This window comes from Nerophis lumbriciformis, linkage group LG01, assembly GCF_033978685.3.
Source record: "Nerophis lumbriciformis linkage group LG01, RoL_Nlum_v2.1, whole genome shotgun sequence".
Classification (NCBI taxonomy): Eukaryota; Metazoa; Chordata; class Actinopteri; order Syngnathiformes; family Syngnathidae; genus Nerophis; species Nerophis lumbriciformis.
Genome location: NC_084548.2, coordinates 22774916 through 22794325, shown reverse-complemented (window position 1 = coordinate 22794325; position 19410 = coordinate 22774916).

Here is a 19410-nt window from a genome sequence, read left to right as displayed (position 1 = left end):
TGCTCCTGTTCCACTCCAAAACGTTCAGCTCCTATGCTCATTATGAGGGAACACATGGTTTGGAGTTTCTGGTCAGTATCCTCTTTCAAAATGAGTTCCAGGGTTCTGTCTACATCCACATCCAGCTTGGTCCACTCCGTGTTGTTGATGACAGGCTACTTCACCCGACAATGTTCCGATGTTCAACTTTGTTGGGGGATCTGTGTTGCTTGGAGGTTCCGGGTATTGTGGGGACACTCCGGACCTGGCTCCCCTTCCGTCTGACCAAGTTCTGCAGCCGGCCCAACAAAAACTGTTGAATTGGCTGCCGTTCCTGAGCATCGCTCCACTTAGGCCATCTTAGTCTGGTGGATTTTCAAACCTCGAGTTCTTGCAAACCTTGCCACATATACAGACTGCGCTCATAATCTGTTGTCCATTTGCAGCAGGGAAGCGAGGAAATAGCTGACCACTCGATGGTGTAAACATAGCAGCATAAACTGGCCGCTATAAATAGCTAGTGTTTCCGCTTGTAATAATATCACTAATACTTGGTTACTATTTAAGTCACGAAATGTAAATGTAGTATTGATGGCCCTTTTTGGATGGTTATTTATTGGGTTTAATGGGCGGTATAGAGGACATCCCTTTGGCTCCACTGTAAGCTGACTTTTATTTACATTAATTTACTTACTTAAGACTTCTATGGGAATGAAACAACAAGGATTCAGATTTCCCTCACCCGGACGCGGGTCACCGGGGCCCCCCTATGGAGCCAGGCCCGGAGTTGGGGCACGATGGCGAGCGCCTGGTGGCCGGGCCTGCCCCCATGGGGACCGGCCGGGCACAGCCCGAAGAGGCAACGTGGGTCCCCCCTCCAATGGGCTCACCACTCATGGGAGGGGCCATAGAGGTCGGGTGCATTGTGAACTGGGCGGCAGCCGAAGCAGGGCACTTGGCGATCCGATCCTCGGCTACATAAGCTAGCTCTTGGGACGTGGAACGTCACCTCACTGGGGGGGGGGGGAGCCTGAGCTTGTGCGCGAGGTAGAGAAGTTTCGGCTGGGACGGCGTGGCGCAGTGGAAGAGTGGCCGTGCGCGACCCGAGGGTCCCTGGTTCAATCCCCACCTAGTACCAACCTCGTCATGTCCGTTGTGTCCTGAGCAAGACACTTCACCCTTGCTCCTGATGGGTGCTGGTTAGCGCCTTGCATGGCAGCTCCCTCCATCAGTGTGTGAATGTGTGTGTGAATGGGTAAATGTGGAAGTAGTGTCAAAGCGCTTTGAGTACCTTGAAGGTAGAAAAGCGCTATACAAGTACAACCCATTTATCATTTATATAGTCGGACTCACCTCGACGCACAACAAGGGCTCTGGAACCAGTTCTCTTGAGAGGGGATGGACTCTCTTCCACACTGGCGTTGCACGCAGTGAGAGGCGACGAGCTGGGGTAGCAATTCTTGTTGCCTCCCGGCTCAAAGCCGGCATGTTGGAGTTCAACCGAGTGGACGAGAGGGTCGCCTCCCTCCGCCTTCGGGTGGAGGGACGGGTCCTGACTGTTGTTTGTGCTTACGCACCAAACAGCAGTTCAGAGTACCCACCCTTTTTAGATACACTCGAGGGAGTACTGGAAAGTGCTCCCCCGGGTGATTCCCTTGTCCTACTGGGTGACTTCAATGCTCATGTTGGCAACGACAGTGAAACCTGGAGAGGCATGATTGGGAAGAATGGCCACCCGGATCTGAACCCGAGTGGTGTTTTGTTATTGGACTTTGTGCTGGTCACAGATTGTCCATAACAAACATCATGTTCAAGCATAAGGGTGTCCATATGTGCACTTGGCACCAGGACACCTGAGGCCGCAGTTCTATGATCGACTTTGTAGTTGTGTCATCGGATTTGCGGCCTCATGTTTTGGACACCCGGGTGAAGAGAGGGGCGGAGCTTTCTACCGATCACCACCTGGTGGTGAGTTGGCTACGATGGTGGGGGAGGATGCCGGACAGACCTGACAGGCCCAAACGCATTGTGAGGGTCTGCTGGGAACGTCTGGCAGAGTCTCCTGTCAGAGAGAGTTTCAATTCCCACCTCCGGAAGAACTTTGAACATGTCACGAGGGAGGTACTGGACATGTTCCGCACCTCTATTGTCGAGGCGGCTGATTGGAGCTGTGGCCGCAAGGTAGTTGGTGCCTGTCTTGGCAGTAATCCTAGAACCCGTTGGTGGACACCGGCGGTGAGGGATGCCGTCAAGCTGAAGAAGGAGTCCTATCGGGTTCTTTTGGCTCATGGGACTCCGGAGGCAGCGGACAGGTACCGACAGGCCAAGTGGTGTGCAGCTTCAGCGGTCACAGAGGCAAAAACTCGGACATGGGAGGAGTTCGGCGAAGCCATGGAAAACGACTTCCGGACGGCTTCGAAGCGATTTTGGACCACCATCCGCCGCCTCAGGAAGGGGAAGCAGTGCACTGTCAACACCGTGTATGGTGCGGATGGTGTTCTGCTGACCTCGACTGCGGATGTTGTGGATCGGTGGAGGGAATACTTCGAAGACCTCCTCAATCCCACCAACATTATGAGGAAGCAGTGCCTGGGGAATCTGTGGTGGGCTCTCCTATTTCTGGGGCTGAAGTTGCTGAGGTAGTTAAAAAGCTCCTCGGTGGCAAGGCCCCGGGGGTGGATGAGATCCGCCCAGAGTTTTTTAAGGCTCTGGATGCTGTGGGGTTGTCTTGGTTGACAAGACTCTGCAGCATCGCGTGGACATCGAGGGCGGTACCTCTGGATTGGCAGACCGGGGTGGTGGTTCCTCTCTTTAAGAAGGGGTACCGGAGGGTGTGTTCCAACTATCGTGGGATCACACTCCTCAGTCTTCCCGGTAAGGTCTATTCAGGTGTACTGGAGAGGAGGCTACGCCGGATAGTCGAACCTCGGATTCAGGAGGAACAGTGTGGTTTTCGTCCTGGTCGTGGAATTGTGGACCAGCTCTATACTCTCGGCAGGGTCCTTGAGGGTGCATGGGAGTTTGCCCAACCAGTCTACATCGGACTGTCTGATTGTGGCTGTCCGCTCCCTGTACGATCAGTGTCAGAGCTTGGTCCGCATTGCCGGCAGTAAGTCGGACACATTTCTAGTGAGGGTTGCTCTTTGTCACCGATTCTGTTCATAGCTTTTATGGACAGAATTTCTAGGCACAGTCAAGGCGTTGAGGGGATCCGGTTCGGTGGCTGCAGGATTAGGTCTCTGCTTTTTGCAGATGATGTGGTCCTGCTGGCTTCATCTTACCAGGATCTTCAGCTCTTACTGGATCGGTTCGCAGCCGAGTGTGAAGCGACTGGGATGAGAATCAGCACCTCCAAGTCCGAGTCCATGGTTCTCGCCCGGAAAAGGGTGGAGTGCCATCTCTGGGTTGGGGAGGAGACCCTGCCCCAAGTGGAGGAGTTCAAGTACCTAGGAGTCTTGTTCACGAGTGAGGGAAAAAAGTGGATTGTGAGATCGACAGGCGGATCGATGCGGCGTCTTCAGTAATGATGACGCTGTATCGATCCGTTGTGGTGAAGAAGGAGCTGAGCCGGAAGGCAAAGCTCTCAATTTACCGGTCGATCTACGTTCCCATCCTCACCTATGGTCATGAGCTTTGGGTTATGACCGAAAGGACAAGATCACGGATACAGGCGGCTGAAATGAGTTTCCTCCGCCGGGTGGCGGGGCTCTCCCTTAGAGATAGGGTGAGAAGCTCTACCATCCGGGGGGAGCTCAAAGTAAAGCCACTGCTCCTCCACATCGAGAGGAGCCAGAAGAGGTGGTTTGGGCATCTGGTCAGGATGCCACCCGAACGCCTCCCTCGGGAGGTGTTTTGGGCACGTCCAACCGGTGGGAGGCCACGGGGAAGACCCAGGACACGTTGGGAAGACTATGTCTCCCGGCTGGCCTGGGAATGCCTCAGGATCCCCCGGGAAGAGCTGGATGAAGTGGCTGGGGCGAGGAAAGTCTGGGCTTCCCTGCTTAGGTTGCTACCCCCGCGACCCGACCTCGGATAAATGGAAGAAGATGGATGGATGGATACATACTTAAGTAAGTTAACTTACTACATTTTCCAAGTAGCTTGCACCTCACTATGAGAATGTTCTGAACCACAAAGGAAGCTTTAAAAAAGCCTTCTTGCGTGATCAGATTGTGCCCAATCACTCAGGTATTCAGCATGTGGCACAGTCTAACTTTGGCAAAAGTAAAGTACGGTCCATGTGCATGTACTGCAAGAAAACTGGTAATTTGATGAACAGCTGTTTTTTGTTCAAGAGGATCAAACCAAAACCAATAGTGCTGGTAAAGGCCCCTTCAGTGCCATGTTCTTTTACAAAAAAGTGAGTTTGCAGATCTGGCTATTTATTAGAACTCCCTTTTTATCATGAAAGGGTGTTGTCTCACTTTTTGAGGCTTAGTGGGTAGAGTGTCCGCCCTGAGATCGGTAGATCGTGAGTTCAAACCCCGAGTTATACCAAAGACTATAAAAATGGAACCCATTACCTCCCTGCTTGGCACTCAGCATCAAGGGTTGGAATTGGGGGTTAAATCACCAAAATGATTCCCGGGCGCGGCACCGCTGCTGCCCACTGCTCCCCTCACCTCCCAGGGGGTGAACAAGGACATGGGTCAAATGCAGAGGACACATTTCACCACACTTAGTGTGTGTGTGACAATCATTGGTACTTTAACTTCAACTTTAACATATAAGTCCCAGTTACTATTTTAAGTGATACTGCAGCCTCAAGTTCATTATTCTTAGTGGTGTGTTGTCTCTTTTTATAAAAAAAAAACCTCCTTCAAATGTAACGAGCTGGTGAAGGGTTTTGGAATGGAATTTGCTAAATTACCTATACTTGGTGTCTGGTCCTGTTTTGGTGGCTGTGTGCGTCGCTTTTCCTATTAAAGGTATTGACTTCCTCTTAGGGAATGAGTTGGCTGGAGGAAAAATCTTAGGTAGTCATGAAGTTACTACTGTGCCTCGTGTTTCCATAACCCTGATGAATTAGAGACATTTCCCACCACATTTCCTGTGTGTGCCGTTGAGAATGGTGTTTTGGAAAGGGATTGTGATCAGCGCGCTGCAGGAGAAAAGGTCAACGCCTCTGTCCGTGGTGCTGAAAACAGAGCGCCATCAGACGGGGGTGTGGCATGTGCTGACGGCAAGACACAGCTTGCAGATGATTAGTTTGCACAGGTGGTACATGTTAAGCTAATCATCTGTTGTCTTTAACAGTGAGCAGCCGGGTGCAGGAAGGGAAGGAAGTTGGGAGAGAGACTGGAAAGTCCAAAAAAGGAAGCAGATTATTTGATGGTGGTGTTGAAAAACATTAAACCTGTTGTAAACTCTATGCGCTTGGCTACTTTGAGGTGCATCTGTGGAACCGCAAGACAGCGACTTCTACATCTGGCGCCCAACGAAAAAAGAGACAACGTCAACGCCGAGCCCAAAAGCGGCGCTGGGGCAGCTTCTGGCAGAAGTGTCCATGGCAAATCATTGCCAAATGGAGGCAATGCAGGAGCAGATAGCGCAGCAGAGCCAGATACTGCGAGCATTGACCGAGGGGCCGGAGCGGGGGCACCCGCGGCAGTGAAGCCGGCAGTGGCGGCCGTGGGGATGCACTGGATGGCGGAAGCGGAGGACTCACAGACATTCATGGACATGTTTGAGGCCACGGCGGGAGCATATGCGTGGCCGGAGGAGGAGTGGGCTGTGCGGCTGTTGCCGCTGCTGGCGGGAGAAGCTCAACGGGCGGCGCTCAGTTTGCCACCAGCGTCCCGGGTAAATTACCGGGACATGAGACGAGCGGTGCTGGACCGTACGGGAGGTTCTAAAGCGGACCACAGGCGCCGGTTCCGGGCAATGCGGCTTGGACAGGAAGAGCGGCCTTTCGCCCTGGGCCAACAATTGAGAGACGCGGCGACACGATGGCTGCATCCCAGACAGGTTGGTGACATTATGGAAAAAATTATTTTGGAACAATTTTTGGAGGCAATTCCGGCGCGTACATCCGCGTGTGTCCACTACGACCGTCCTAAAGACTTGGTAGCGGCAGTGGCCTTGGCGGAGGACCACCTGGCTGTCCATCGCGAGAGGAAGGAGGAGGAGAAGACCACGGAAGCAGCGGAGCGTCCAGTTCCAACGCCGCACAGGATGCGTGCGCCACTGGCCGAGGGAGCCCAGCCGTGGCCAAGGCTGCGAAACAACCCTGCTGTGTTTTCTCCCCCTCAGGCCCCGGCCGCTGCTGAAGCTATGTTTCCCCCGCAAATGGCTCCTCGAATGCCTGGGAAGGCATGCTGGAGTTGTGGGCGGCTCGGACACCTGTAGCGGGAATGTCACCCAATTGTTGGTGCCAAGAAGCCGCCGGGGAATTGATTTTCCAGGCGGCGCATTTTAATCCCATGGGGTATGATAAAACATTTAATCAGATAATGGTCCGGTTCTATTGGCCAGGTATTCGGTCAACTCGTCAACCCCACAGCCACCCCTAGGGCCCCTTTGCGGCCATTACCACTCATAGAGGTCCCATTTGAGTAAATTGACATGGACCTCGTCGGACCATTTCACCCGAGCCCCCAAGGGTATCGCTTTGCGCTAGTCCTGGTGGATTACGCAACTCGCTATCCCGAAGCAGTACCACTGCGCTCCATCTCTGCAAAGAGTGTCGTGCAGGCACTGTCTCAAATTATCTCCCGAGTTGGAAACCCGAAAGAGATCCTGACTGACCAGAGCACGTCCTTTATGTCATGCACGTTAAAGGAGCTGTACGGATTATTGGGGATCAAATCCATTCGGACCAGCGTTTACCACCCACAAACTGATGAGCTGGTAGAGCGGTTGAATAGAACCTTGAAATCCATGATCCGGAAGTTTGTACACGAGGACACACAAAATTGGCATAAATGGTTGGATCTCCTGTTATTTGCAGTGCGGGAGGTTCCTCAGGCCTCCACAGGGTTTTCCCCATTTGAACTGTTGCTAGGCAGGAACCCGCGCGGGGTACTGGACCTAGTTAAAGAAAGCTGGGAGGAAGGTCCGAGCCCCAGTAAAAACGAAATTCAGTACGTCATGGACTTGAGAGCAAAACTCCACACATTAGGGGCACTTGTCACGTGAGAATTTGCTCCAAGCCCAATAACGTCAGCAGCGCCTGTATAACAAGGGGACGCTACTCAGACAATTTTCATCGGGAGAGAAAGTACTTGTATTACTCCCAACATCCAGCTCCAAGCTACTCGCCAAGTGGCAAGGACCCTTCGTGGTCACACGACGAGTAGGTGGCGTGGATTACGAGTCCAGGCGGTCTGACCGGGGCGGGGAAACCCAAATATACCACTTCGACCTACTAAAATGTTGGAGGGAAGCTGAGCCTGTCTCCATGGTGACGGCGATAGCAGAGAGCGAGGAGCTGGGGCCGGAAGTACCCCCTCCCCCCGGCCCTTCCCTCTCCGCTGTGATAATCATCTGACGCCGTCACAGAAAGCAGATGTGGCCAATTTGCAGCAACATTTTGCTGACATGTTCTCCCCCCTGCCAGGCCGCAAAAACCACACCCAGCATCACATAGAGACCAGCCCAGGCGTGACGGTGAGGTCTCGGCCCTATAGGCTACCCGAACACAAGCGCAAGGTAGTTCGGGAGGAATTAAAAGCCATGCTGGAATTGGGGGTAATAGAAGAGTCTAACAGTGCATGGTGCAGCCCCATAGTTCTGGTAGGGAAGAAAGATGGGTCTGTGCGGTTCTGTGTGGACTACCGCAAGGTAAACGATGTGTCACGTTTTGACGACTACCCGATGCCCCGGGTCGACGAGCTCCTGGACTGGTTGGGCACTGCTCGTTTTTTCACGACACTGGATTTGACTAAGGGCTACTGGCAGATTCCCTTGTCTCCAGAGTCTAAGGAAAAAACGGCATTCTCCACTCCGGAAGGTTTATACCAATTCATGACCCTTCCGTTCGGCTTGTTCGGTGCAACTGCCACATTTCAGAAACTCATGGTACTGCGGCTCCACGCGGCATATGCTGCCGCCTATCTGGATGATGTCATCATCCAGGGGAACAACTGGGCGTAGCATATGCAGAGAGTGGGGGCGGTACTCGAGTCCCTGAGGCGGGCAGGCCTCACCGCCAACCCAGCGAAGTGCGCGGTTTGCGGACCTGACCAGCCCACTAACTGACCTCACCTGAAAAGGTGCTCCAGATCTGGTCCAGTGGACGGAGCAGTGCCAGCAGGCATTCGAGAAGGTGAGGAAAGCACTTTGCGAGAAGCCGGTACTGCACATGCCTGATTTTTCCCTCACATTTTTTTCGTAGGCCAACGCGTCGGGCACAGGGCTGGGAGCTGTTTTATCCCAGCAGAAGGAGGGCAACGACCACCCCGTCCTGTACATCAGCACGAAACTGTCAGAATGAGAAAGCCGATACAGCACGGTGGAGAGGGAGTGCCTCGCCATCCGGTGGGCGGTTGGTGCCCTCCGGTACTACCTGCTGGGACGCCCGTTCAGCCCTCGCATTTTTTTCGTAGGCCAACGCGTCGGGCACAGGGCTGGGAGCTGTTTTATCCCAGCAGAAGGAGGGCAACGACCACCCCGTCCTGTACATCAGCACGAAACTGTCAGAATGAGAAAGCCGATACAACACGGTGGAGAGGGAGTGCCTCGCCATCCGGTGGGCGGTTGGTGCCCTCCGGTACTACCTGCTGGGACGCCCGTTCAGCCTCAGCTGAACGGGCGTTTTACAACCCTACCATTTCAGAGTGATACATAGGCCGGTGGCGCAGATTGCCGTGGCGGACTTCCTCTCTCGCTCTCATGCGAGGAAGGGAGGGGGGGAGAAGGAAGTAGGTGTTTTGGGAGATAACTGCAGTTCACAAGTCAATCCCAACGTAATAACTTTGTTTTTGTCCTGTCCAGCTACTCAGGCAAATCATAATGTTGATGTACAAACCCCGTTTCCAAATGAGTTGGGAAATTGTGTTAGATGTAAATATAAACGGAATACAATGATTTGCAAATAATTTTCAACCCATATTCAGTTGAATATGCTACAAAGACAACATATTTGATGTTCAAAATGATATACCTTTTTTTTTTTTGCAAATAATCATTAACTTTAGAATTTGATGGCAGCAACACGTGACAAAGAAGTTGGGAAAGGTGGCAATAAATACTGATAAAGTTGAGGAATGCCCATCAAACACCTATTTGGAACATCCCACAGGTGAACGGGCAAATTGGGAACAGGTGGGTGCCATGATTGGGTATAAAAGCAGATTCCATGAAATGCTCAGTCATTCACAAACAAGGATGGGGCGAGGGTCACCACTTTGTCAACAAATGCGTGAGCAAATTGTTGAACAGTTTAAGAAATTCTTCTCAACCAGCTAATGCAAGGAATTTAGGGATTTCACCATCTACAGTCCGTAATATCATCAAAGTGTTCAGAGAATCTGGAGAAATCACTGCACGTAAGCAGCTAAGCCCATGACCTTCGATCCCTCAGGCTGCATCAACAAGTGACATCAGTGTGTAAAGGATATCACAAAATGGGCTCAGGAACACTTCAGAAACCCACTGTCAGTAACTACAGTTGGTCGCTACATCTGTAAGTGCAAGTTAAAATTCTCCTTAGCAAGGCAAAAACCGTTTATCAACAACACCCAGAAACGCCGTCGGCTTCGCTGGGCCTGAGCTCATCTAAGATGGACTGATACAAAGTGGATAAGTGTTCTGTAGTCTGACGATTACACATTTCAAATTGTTTTTGGAAACTGTGGACGTGTCCTCCGGACCAAAGAGGAAAAGAACCATTCGGATTGTTATAGGCGCAAAGTTGAAAAGCCAGCATCTGTGATGGTATGGGGGTGTACTAGTGCCCAAGACATGGGTAACTTACACATCTGTGAAGGCCCCATTAATGCTGAAAGGTACATACAGGTTTTGGAGCAACATATGTTGCCATCCAAGCAACGTTACCATGGACACCCCTGCTTATTTCAGCAAGACCAAGCCATGTGTTACATCAACGTGGCTTCATAGTAAAATAGTGCGGGTACTAGACTGGCCTGCCTGTAGTCCAGACCTGTCTCCCATTGAAAATGTGTGGCGCATTATGAAGCCTAAAATGCCACAACGGACACCCCTGGACTGTTGAACAACTTAAGCTGTACATCAAGCAAGAATGGGAAAGAATTCCACCTGAGAAGCTTAAAAAATGTGTCTCCTCAGTTTCCAAACGTTTACTGAGTGTTGTTAAAATGAAAGGCCATGTAACACCGTGGTGAACATGCCCTTTCCCAACTACTTTGGCACGTGTTGCAGCCAGTTAATTATTATTTGTAAAAAAAAAAAAAAAAGTTTATGCGTTTGAACATCAAATATATTGTCTTTGTAGTGCATTCAATTGAAAATGGGTTGGAAAGGATTTGCAAATCATTGTATTCCATTTATATTTACATCTAACACAATTACCCAACTCATATGGAAACGGGGTTTGTACGTATGTGTGTATATATGTATGAATAATTGTGTGTATGCGAGTATGTATGTACAAAACTCAAAACCAGTGAAGTTGGCAAGTTGTTTAAATCGTAAATAAAAACGGAATACAATCATTTGCAAATCCTTTTCAACCTATATTCAATTGAATAGACTGCAAAGACAAGATACTTAATGTTCAAACTGGAAAACGCTATTATTTTTTTGCAAATACTAGTTTATTTGGATTTTGATGCCTGCAACATGTTTCAAGAGAGCTGGCACAAGTGGCAAAAAAGACTGAGAAAGTTGAGGAATGCTCATCAAATACTTATTTGGAAAATCCCACAGGTGAACAGGCTAATTGGGAACAGGTAGGTGCCATGAGTAGGTATAAAAGCAGCTTCCATGAAATGCTCAGTCATTCACAAACAAGGATGGGGTAACGGCACCACTTTGTGAACAAATGCCTGAGCAAATATTTTAAGAACAATATTTCTCAAGCAGCGTTTGCAATGAATTTAGGGATTTCACCATCTACTGTCCGTTATATCATCAAAAGGTTCAGAGAATCTGGAGAAATCACTGCACGTAAGCAGCAAAGCTGAAAACCAACATTGAATGTCTGTGACCTTCGATATCTCAGGCGGTACTGCATCAAAAAGCGACATCAGTGTGTAAAGTATATCACCACATGGGCTCAGGAACACTTCATACAACCACTGTCAGTAACTACAGTTTGTCTCTACATCTGTAAGTGCAAGTTAAAACTCTACTATGCAAAGCGAAAGCCACTTATCAACAACACCCAGAAACGTCACCAGCATAGCTGGGCCCGAGCTTATCTAAGATGGACTGATGCAAAGTGTAAAAGTGTTGTGTGGTCTGACGAGTCCACATTTCAAATTGTTTTTGGAAACTGTGGGCGTCGTGTCCTCCGGACCAAAGAGGGAAACGAACCATCCAAATTGTTATAGGCGTAAAGTTCAAAAGCTAGCATCTGTGATGGTATGGGGGTGTATTAGTGCCCAAGGTATGGGTAACTTACACATCTGTGAGGGCACCATTAATGCTGAAAGGTACATACAGGTTTTGGAGCAACATATGTTGCCATCCAAGTAACGTTATTATTTCAGCAAGACAATGCCAAGCCACGTGTTACAACAGCGTGGCTTCATAGTAAAAGAGTGCGGGTACTAGACTGGCCTGCCTGTCGTCCAGACCTCTCTCCCATTGAAAATGTGTGGCGCAATATGAAGCCTAAAATACCACAACGGAGACCCCGGACTGTTGCACAACTTAAGCTGTAAATCAAGCAAGAATGGGAAATAATTCCACCTGAAAAGCTTTAAAAATTGGTCTCCTCAGTTGATTTGATTTGATTGATTGATTGATTTGATTTAGATTTAATGGTCCCCTTTGTGGAAAGTAATTTTCACTGTCGTACATTTGAACAATAGACATTACACATCAGAAACAAAAATAACAAAAATACATCATACATGACCAACACACTTACGGGCTTGTCAGACAGGTCGGCTGGGCCTGCTGTTTAGGTTGGCTATAGCTGCAGGGATAAGGCTTTTCCCGAGGCGGGCCCTCCGGAATTTAATAGTTCTGTACCTGCGCCCTGATGGTAGTGGGATGATGTACTGGTGTAGTGGGTGAGTCATATCCTGGACTATTGTGTTTGCCAGTCAAATGATGGACCTGTGGTTTCGATCTGAGATGTTGGGTGTGGGTAGGTCGATGATTTTAGCTGCTATGTTTGTAATGCGTGTGAGTTTGGTCCGGTTGGTTACAGAAAGCATAGTGAAAAAACATGTGGAACAGTACAGAAGGATGGGTTGAACGATGCTTTGGTATAGTAATAACAGGAGGTGAGGTGCAACGTATAGTCCTTTAAGTTTACGGATGGCTGACAGTCTTTGTTGACTTCTTTTTTTAATGCCTATGGTGTGCTGATTAAAGGTGAGTTCATTGTCCAATGAAACACCCAGGTATTTAAAATTGTCAACTGTTTTAACTGTTTGTGTGTTTATGATGATGGGGTGGGGGCTGTTTTATGGACATTGATTTCCAGATTTCCAGATAACTGGCTGTGCATGACTCTGTGAAATGTTTGACTGTGTTATGATAGTCTAGGATGGATTGACTGTTGGAGAGGAGTGCAAGAATGGCTTTGTCATCTGAGTATTTTAAGTATGTTGTGGTGGGTGAGATGCTACGGCAGTCATTGGTGTAGAGTGTGTGCAGGAAAGGGCTCAACACACATCCCTGTGGGACCCCGGTGTTGATGATAAGCACCGGGGATGTGTTTGAGCCCACCCTTACTGCTTGCAGTCGGTCGGTGAGGAAGTTGTGGGTGAGGTGGATCAGCTGAGGGGGGATGTTGAGATGGTGTAGTTTCCGGATCAGTAGATGCTTCTGTAGGGATTTGAAGGCGGAACTGAAATCCAAAAAGAGAATCCTGGCAAAGTTGCCTGGGGAGTCCAGATGCTGGAGGAGGAGATGCAGCAGGCAGGCCACAGCATCATCTGTGCCCTTGTAGGCAAATTGGAGGGGGTTTAGGTGTGGGGTGACAACTGGAAGGATTATGTGAAGCAGCAGTTTCTACAGGCACTTCACAATTATGGATGTGAGGGCTATGGGGCAGTAATGGTTGAGTTCTGTGGGTCTGGATTTTTTCGGTACTGAGATTATGGTTGCAGTCCGGTAGCATTGACAGAAGAGTGAGTGTAGGATAAGGGGAGCGCTCGATGGCACAGTCCCTGATCACCCTGGCTGGAATGCCATCAGGCCCTGGTGCCTTGCCTGGCTTGCAGCGGCTCAGCTGGCGCTGTACTTCCTATTCTGTGAAGGGGGCCGGTTCCTCAGGGTCTGGTGGTGGGAGGGCTCTCAGCAGGTCCTAACGCTCTGGTGAGAAATTCAAATTATCAAAACGGGTAAAAAATGTGTTCAGGTCTTTAGAGAGGGTTTCCGGGTCACTGACAGTGCATGCTGTATTTGGTTGGCATCCTGTCAGGGTTTTCACCTTCTGAAAGGCCTGCTTGGTGTTCATGCAGGTTTCCAGTTTGTTTTTGTACTTCAGTTTTGCTTCAAGTACCTTGTTTTTTAAATCCCTATTTTTTGTCTTGAGGCTGGCCCAGTCCTGTTGCCTGAAGGATTTTTGTTTTCCCCTCAGACTCTGTTTTAATTGTGGGGTAATCCATGGTTTGGAGTTGGGATAGATATTTATTGTTTTGATTGGTAATGTGGAGCTGTTGCAGAATTTGATGTAGTCTGTAATGACAGAGACCCTGTCATTCAGACTACCATCAAAAATGGCCCAGTGGGTACAAGCTAGGGAGCCTTGGAGTTGAGTGGTGGCGTCCTCTGTCCACTGGGGGGCACTGCTGCAGTGTGGTTTGTGGTGCTTTGGTTCCTGTTTGTATGTTGGAAGTAAACAGATGACGTTGTGGTCAGCAGCTCTGAGCGGAGGGTGTGAACGGGCACGGAAGGCATCGGTGATGTTCCCGTAGCATAAGTCCAATATGTTTCCCCTTCTTGTTGGAATGTTCACATTAGAGATGCGCGGATAGGCAAATATTTCATCCGCAACCGCATCAGAAAGTCGTCAACCATCCGCCATCCACCCGATGTAACGTTTGATCAGAACTGCACCCGCCCGCCATCCGCCCGCACCCGCCCGTTGTTATATATCTAATATAGACGATGCAAGGCATTAGTGAGGCATACCTGCCAACTACTCCGGTTTTCCCGTAATTCGTACGGTTTTCATCAACCTATTCCGGGTTACGGTTGCAGTGATAAAAAATACGGTTTTTCATTAATAAAAAAAAAAAAAAGGGTGAAAACTACGCGAATTACACCTTGTGCAGACAAGATTTTTCGATCGGACACGGAGGAATTAGCGATGTAAAAGACCACGTTGGGACAAAAAAACACAAGTCTAATGCCGTTGCTAGCGATACAAGTGGAAAACTTTCAACGTTTTTCGTCGCCCAAACAGATTCTTTGGATGTGATAAATGCCGAAGTTTTATTTACGGAGGCAATAATTGAGCATGGACTTCCAATCGCACTGGCTGATCACATGGGACAGTTAAATGTTTGTAATGCAACCTTTAAAAATCATTACGCGGTGATCGCGGTCCCAAAAATAAACTTTTCTTGCATGATAATGTCCAGAAAAATTTGCTTTATATTACTATAGAGTCCTTTTAACGAATGAGTTTGATGGTTTATCACAAACCTTAAATGAAAGAAGTCCTTTGTTCTCCTGCAGCATGCATGCGCTTTGGCCTTGCTTCGTGTTTGGTGCGCAATCCTGTCGGCTGTATTGCACAGCACGACATACTGTTAAAAGTGTTTATACTATTTATGCTTTCAAGTCCAAGTTGAAGAAATCTTGTTAAATGTTGACAGCATAACTACCAAAATACAGAAGTATGTCCTTAATATTTTTGCAGTGCTATTTCTGTTGAAAAGTTCAAATGATTACATTAGAGATGTGATGTGCCACTTTTCAAGTGTCTGATGGCTTAAATTAATTTTCATTAATTTTTCATATTTTGAATTCTTTTGAAAGGCTTACAAAAAAACTACATTTGAATTGTAATTCCATGCTATTGACAGGACTATTAATTTTAATGAAGTTAGCTTACCATGTTTACATTATGATAATTGTGAGAGAAATGTGAATTTTAGGCACAGAATTGTCACGGCCAGGGCGCATTGGAATGCGTCCTCATCCTTGCGCGCTGCAAGAACCGCGGGACACGCCCACGACTGTGGCGCAGATCTAGGGACGCGCCGCGCGCGTCTCCGCCCTGCAGCTGCCGCCAGCTGCAATCACTTGCCGGCAATCATCACACCTGCCTGGAATGAAGGAGCTGCCTTCATAAGCCTGGACATCTTGGCATGCCGGCGCCGGAATATAATCATCTGTTGGCGTATAGTAAGCGATCATCCTGCTTGATGCAATACTGTTCTCTCTGTCTGTTTTCCCTTCCGTGTTTCATTGTCGTGTCATCCTACTGCAGACCTCCGTTCCCGTGTTTTGACGTTGCTGTGTGTCTCGTTATTTCTCGTCGTCGTTCCCCTGCTTCTCGGACTGCTCCTTGGATCTCGACCTCCCGCTTGGACACGGATTCCCCTCTTCCCCTGGACTTCCTCATCTCTCGTTCAACACTTGGTAACGCACACCTCAGTTAAATACTACACATAGTCGTACACCATACACACTCTTGGATTTTGCCACACTCTATTTCCTTAGTTCATATATTTAGTGTTTATTATTATATATATTACTATATATAATAAATTATTGAACATTACTGCCATCTAGTGTCTGTTGCCGTCACCTCCTCTGCAAACCTTAACAAGAATATTTTTTACAATTGAACAAGGCAGTAGATTATACAAGCTTGGACAGAAAGTTAATAATGACACCAATTTTTTTTTTTATGGAATTGTTTAGTACTGTTTTACCATTTGTTTACTGTAAAAAGTGTTTATACTGTTTATACTTTCAATTAACAAATTGAAGTCTTGTGAAAGGTTGACAGGATAACTGGCATTGACTGTCAAAATAATTTCAAACTATTGAAGTTAGCTTACAGAATAAACATGCCAATCAACCCATATGATTTTTGCTGTAATATTTTTGTTTTGAAAAGTCACTGTGACTGATAGAAAAGTGATGGTTTTAGCAACATTTTAACCTGTCTGAATGCTAATAATCATTTTGCGTCGGGGGGCGAAGCCCTGAACCCTCCACCAGGACTTTGTCCTGGACCTACCGGGGCCTGCGGCCCTTGGACCCTGGCTACTAGGTTTTTCTGATTTCAAAAGTTGGCAGGTATGGTGAGGTTATAAAGCTTTTGCCTGTTAAAGAAAGGAGACTGATCCAATGCAGCACAGACTTTCGCGTGCCACGCTGTCACGACCCAGACGCACACCAGTGCGCAATCATATGGGAGCCGCGCTGAGCGCACCTCCAAGCGCGTCTCGCTGCCGGCGACGGTCGGGTATGGGCCCGACGCTCCAGCGCCATCCATTTTCAGGGCTAGTTGATTCGGCAGGTGGGTTGTTACACACTCCTTAGCGGGTTCCGACTTCCATGGCCACTGTCCTGCTCTCTATATCAACCAGGGTGAGCCCCACCCCTTCCGTGAGCGCACTGCGCGCGGAGTGACCCCTGTTACGCGCCCCCGGCAACAGGGGTGGCGGGCAGGTAAGCTGCGCGGGCGGAGCGCACGGAGTGACCCCTGTTACGAGCCCCCGGCCACGGGGGTGGCGGGCAGGTAAGTTGCTTACCTGCTGCGCGTGACGCCGGCCGCGGAGAAGGCGGACGAGGCGGGGTGTCGGTGCGGTGGGCGCGGTAGTGACCCTGGACGTGCGTCGGGCCCTTCTCGCGGATCGCCTCAGCTACGGCTCCAGGTGGGGCCCTCTCGGGGGAAGGGGCCTCGGTCCCGGACCCCGGCGAGGCGTCCCTTCTCCGCTCCGTAAAAGTGTCCATCTCTTTTCTTTTTTTTTCTTCTGTTGTGGCATATGCAGCAGGTGCCTGCTCGTTTTTCGTATGTGGGTAACAACATTTAACTATGTATATATATTTCCGAATTGGTTTAACTGCCACCCGCCTGAATCTATTTAAAATCTAATTTTTTTAAATTTCAATCGCCCGACCCGATCCGACCCGACCCGCGGATAAAATCTAATTTTTTTTAATTTCATCCGCCCGATCCGCGGATAATCCGCGGTTGTGCCCGCAAACCGCGCATCTCTAGTTCACATACTGTTAGAAAGATGGTAATACATTGTCCAGTCTGCATCCGTTAAAGTCCCCCCAAATATAGCAGCGGAGCACCGAGATACTTAGCTAACATGGCATTAGCATCTTCGGCTATCAGCTCCGCTGCTGTGTTGATGTTAGCACTGGGGGCTACATAAATACAGCTGACCACAACAGTGGGGAATTCCCGGGGGAGATAGAAGGGACCGGGACAGGGTCAACAACTCGAGTAGTAGGTTGGGTGCACACTTTACGGTGCACTTTGATGTTGTTATATCACCTGTCGTTGATGTAAAGGCAGACCCCACCGCCTCGCGTCTTCCCCGAGTGCTTTGTCCTGTCGGACCTGATGATGGTGAAATTGTCCAGGCTCACCTCAGAGTTGGTAACCGACTCGTCCAGCCAGGTCTCACTGAGAGCGATGATACAGATGTCTCTGAAGGCCTTTTCAAAACGGCACCTTGCATGTAGTAGATCCATCTTGTTACGGAGTGATCGTACGTTGGACATGATGATGGTGGGCAGAGGTGGTTTAAAGGGGGTTCCCAAAGGTTTACTGAGTGTTGTTAAAAGGAAAGACGATGTAACAGTGGTAAAAATGCTTTTAATGCTGAATTTCCCCCAGGGATCAATAAAGTACTTTTTATTCTATTGTATTTGTGCCAACTTTTTTGCAATGTGTTGCTGCCATTAAATTCTAAGTTTATGATTATTTGCAAAAAAAACCCCAAGTTTCTCAGTTTGAACATTAAATACAATAATAATAATAATAGCTATATTTTCTCCGGGGAGATGTTTGTCTTGGACATCATACATCATACATACATAAATACAGTTCATCCGACAATACAGTGATGACAGTGAACAGTGCACAGGTATATCAGTTGGTTATGAGATCACACATTACACTACCCCCTTATTGCACACCTCCCACATTGCACTATCCCAATATTGCACTCCTTATTATTGCATCCGGTTATTACAGTAGTTTTCTGATAAGAGCTTTGATTGCCAGTGGGACAAAGGAAAATATATACCTGTTGAGTTTGTTTGTTGCTGTTCTGTACCGTGTACTATTTGGCATCAACACAATTTCACTATGAAGTGGTGTGGGTCACGGGTGATTTTAAGACCCTGCTTCCTCATGGTCTTGTCGAATATTTTTAGAAGGGAACAAGTGGGCTGCATGCCTATTATTTTACCAGCCCTCTTGATAAGGTTTTGAAGTTGGGTTTTTGATATCGACAGACAGATTTCCAAACCATTGGGAGATGCCATAACGGTTGACAGATTCAATGTTTGCCTTATAAAACAACATCATGATATTGCTTGCCACACTGTGAACCCTGAGCCTCCTTAGAAAGTGCAGGCGCTGGTTGATACGGAAGCAAACAGAGTCAACTTGGTTGGCCCAAGTTAACTGTGAATCAAAATAAATACCTAAGTACTTATAGGAGGACACCTGCTCCACTCTCTCCCCATGGATAATGATCGGGCTGTGATCCCCACAGATTTGGGATCAAAAACCATCTCCTTCGTTTATTTTACATTTAAAATCAGATTTTTATCCTCACACCACCTTCTGTCTCTTGTTTGTATGAGTCGATGTTGGAGAATAGTTTAGGCTTTGTTAATCGTTTGGTCTTTGTCAATAGTTTGGGCTTTGTCAGTAAACGAAGGATGACTGTATGGTCTGAAAATTTGATTATTTAGTTGTTTGGTTGCTGATTCCGTCGATCGTTGGTATATGCAATAAACAGGAAGGGGGAATTTACACAGCCTTGGGGGGCCCTTGTACTTATAACCTGTATGTCAGAGAGAGTGGAGTCTACTTGTTGTTGCCTTTCTATAAGAAAATCACAGTACCATTTTATTATGTACGGGTTGACATCCATCTGTTTTAGGCTAGCTAGCAGTATCTGAGGGAGAATTGTATTGAATGCACTACTGAAATCTATGAATGTTAATCTAGCATACGCTAAGGGATCCTCGAGGTGTTTTGAAACCGGATGAGTAGTGGACATCAAAGCATCATCAGTACCTCTACCTCTATTATAGGCTAATTGATAGTGGTCTAAAAGGTGCTCTACCTTTTTACATAATTTGCTCTCCATGAGTCGATAAGCGGTAGAAAATGGA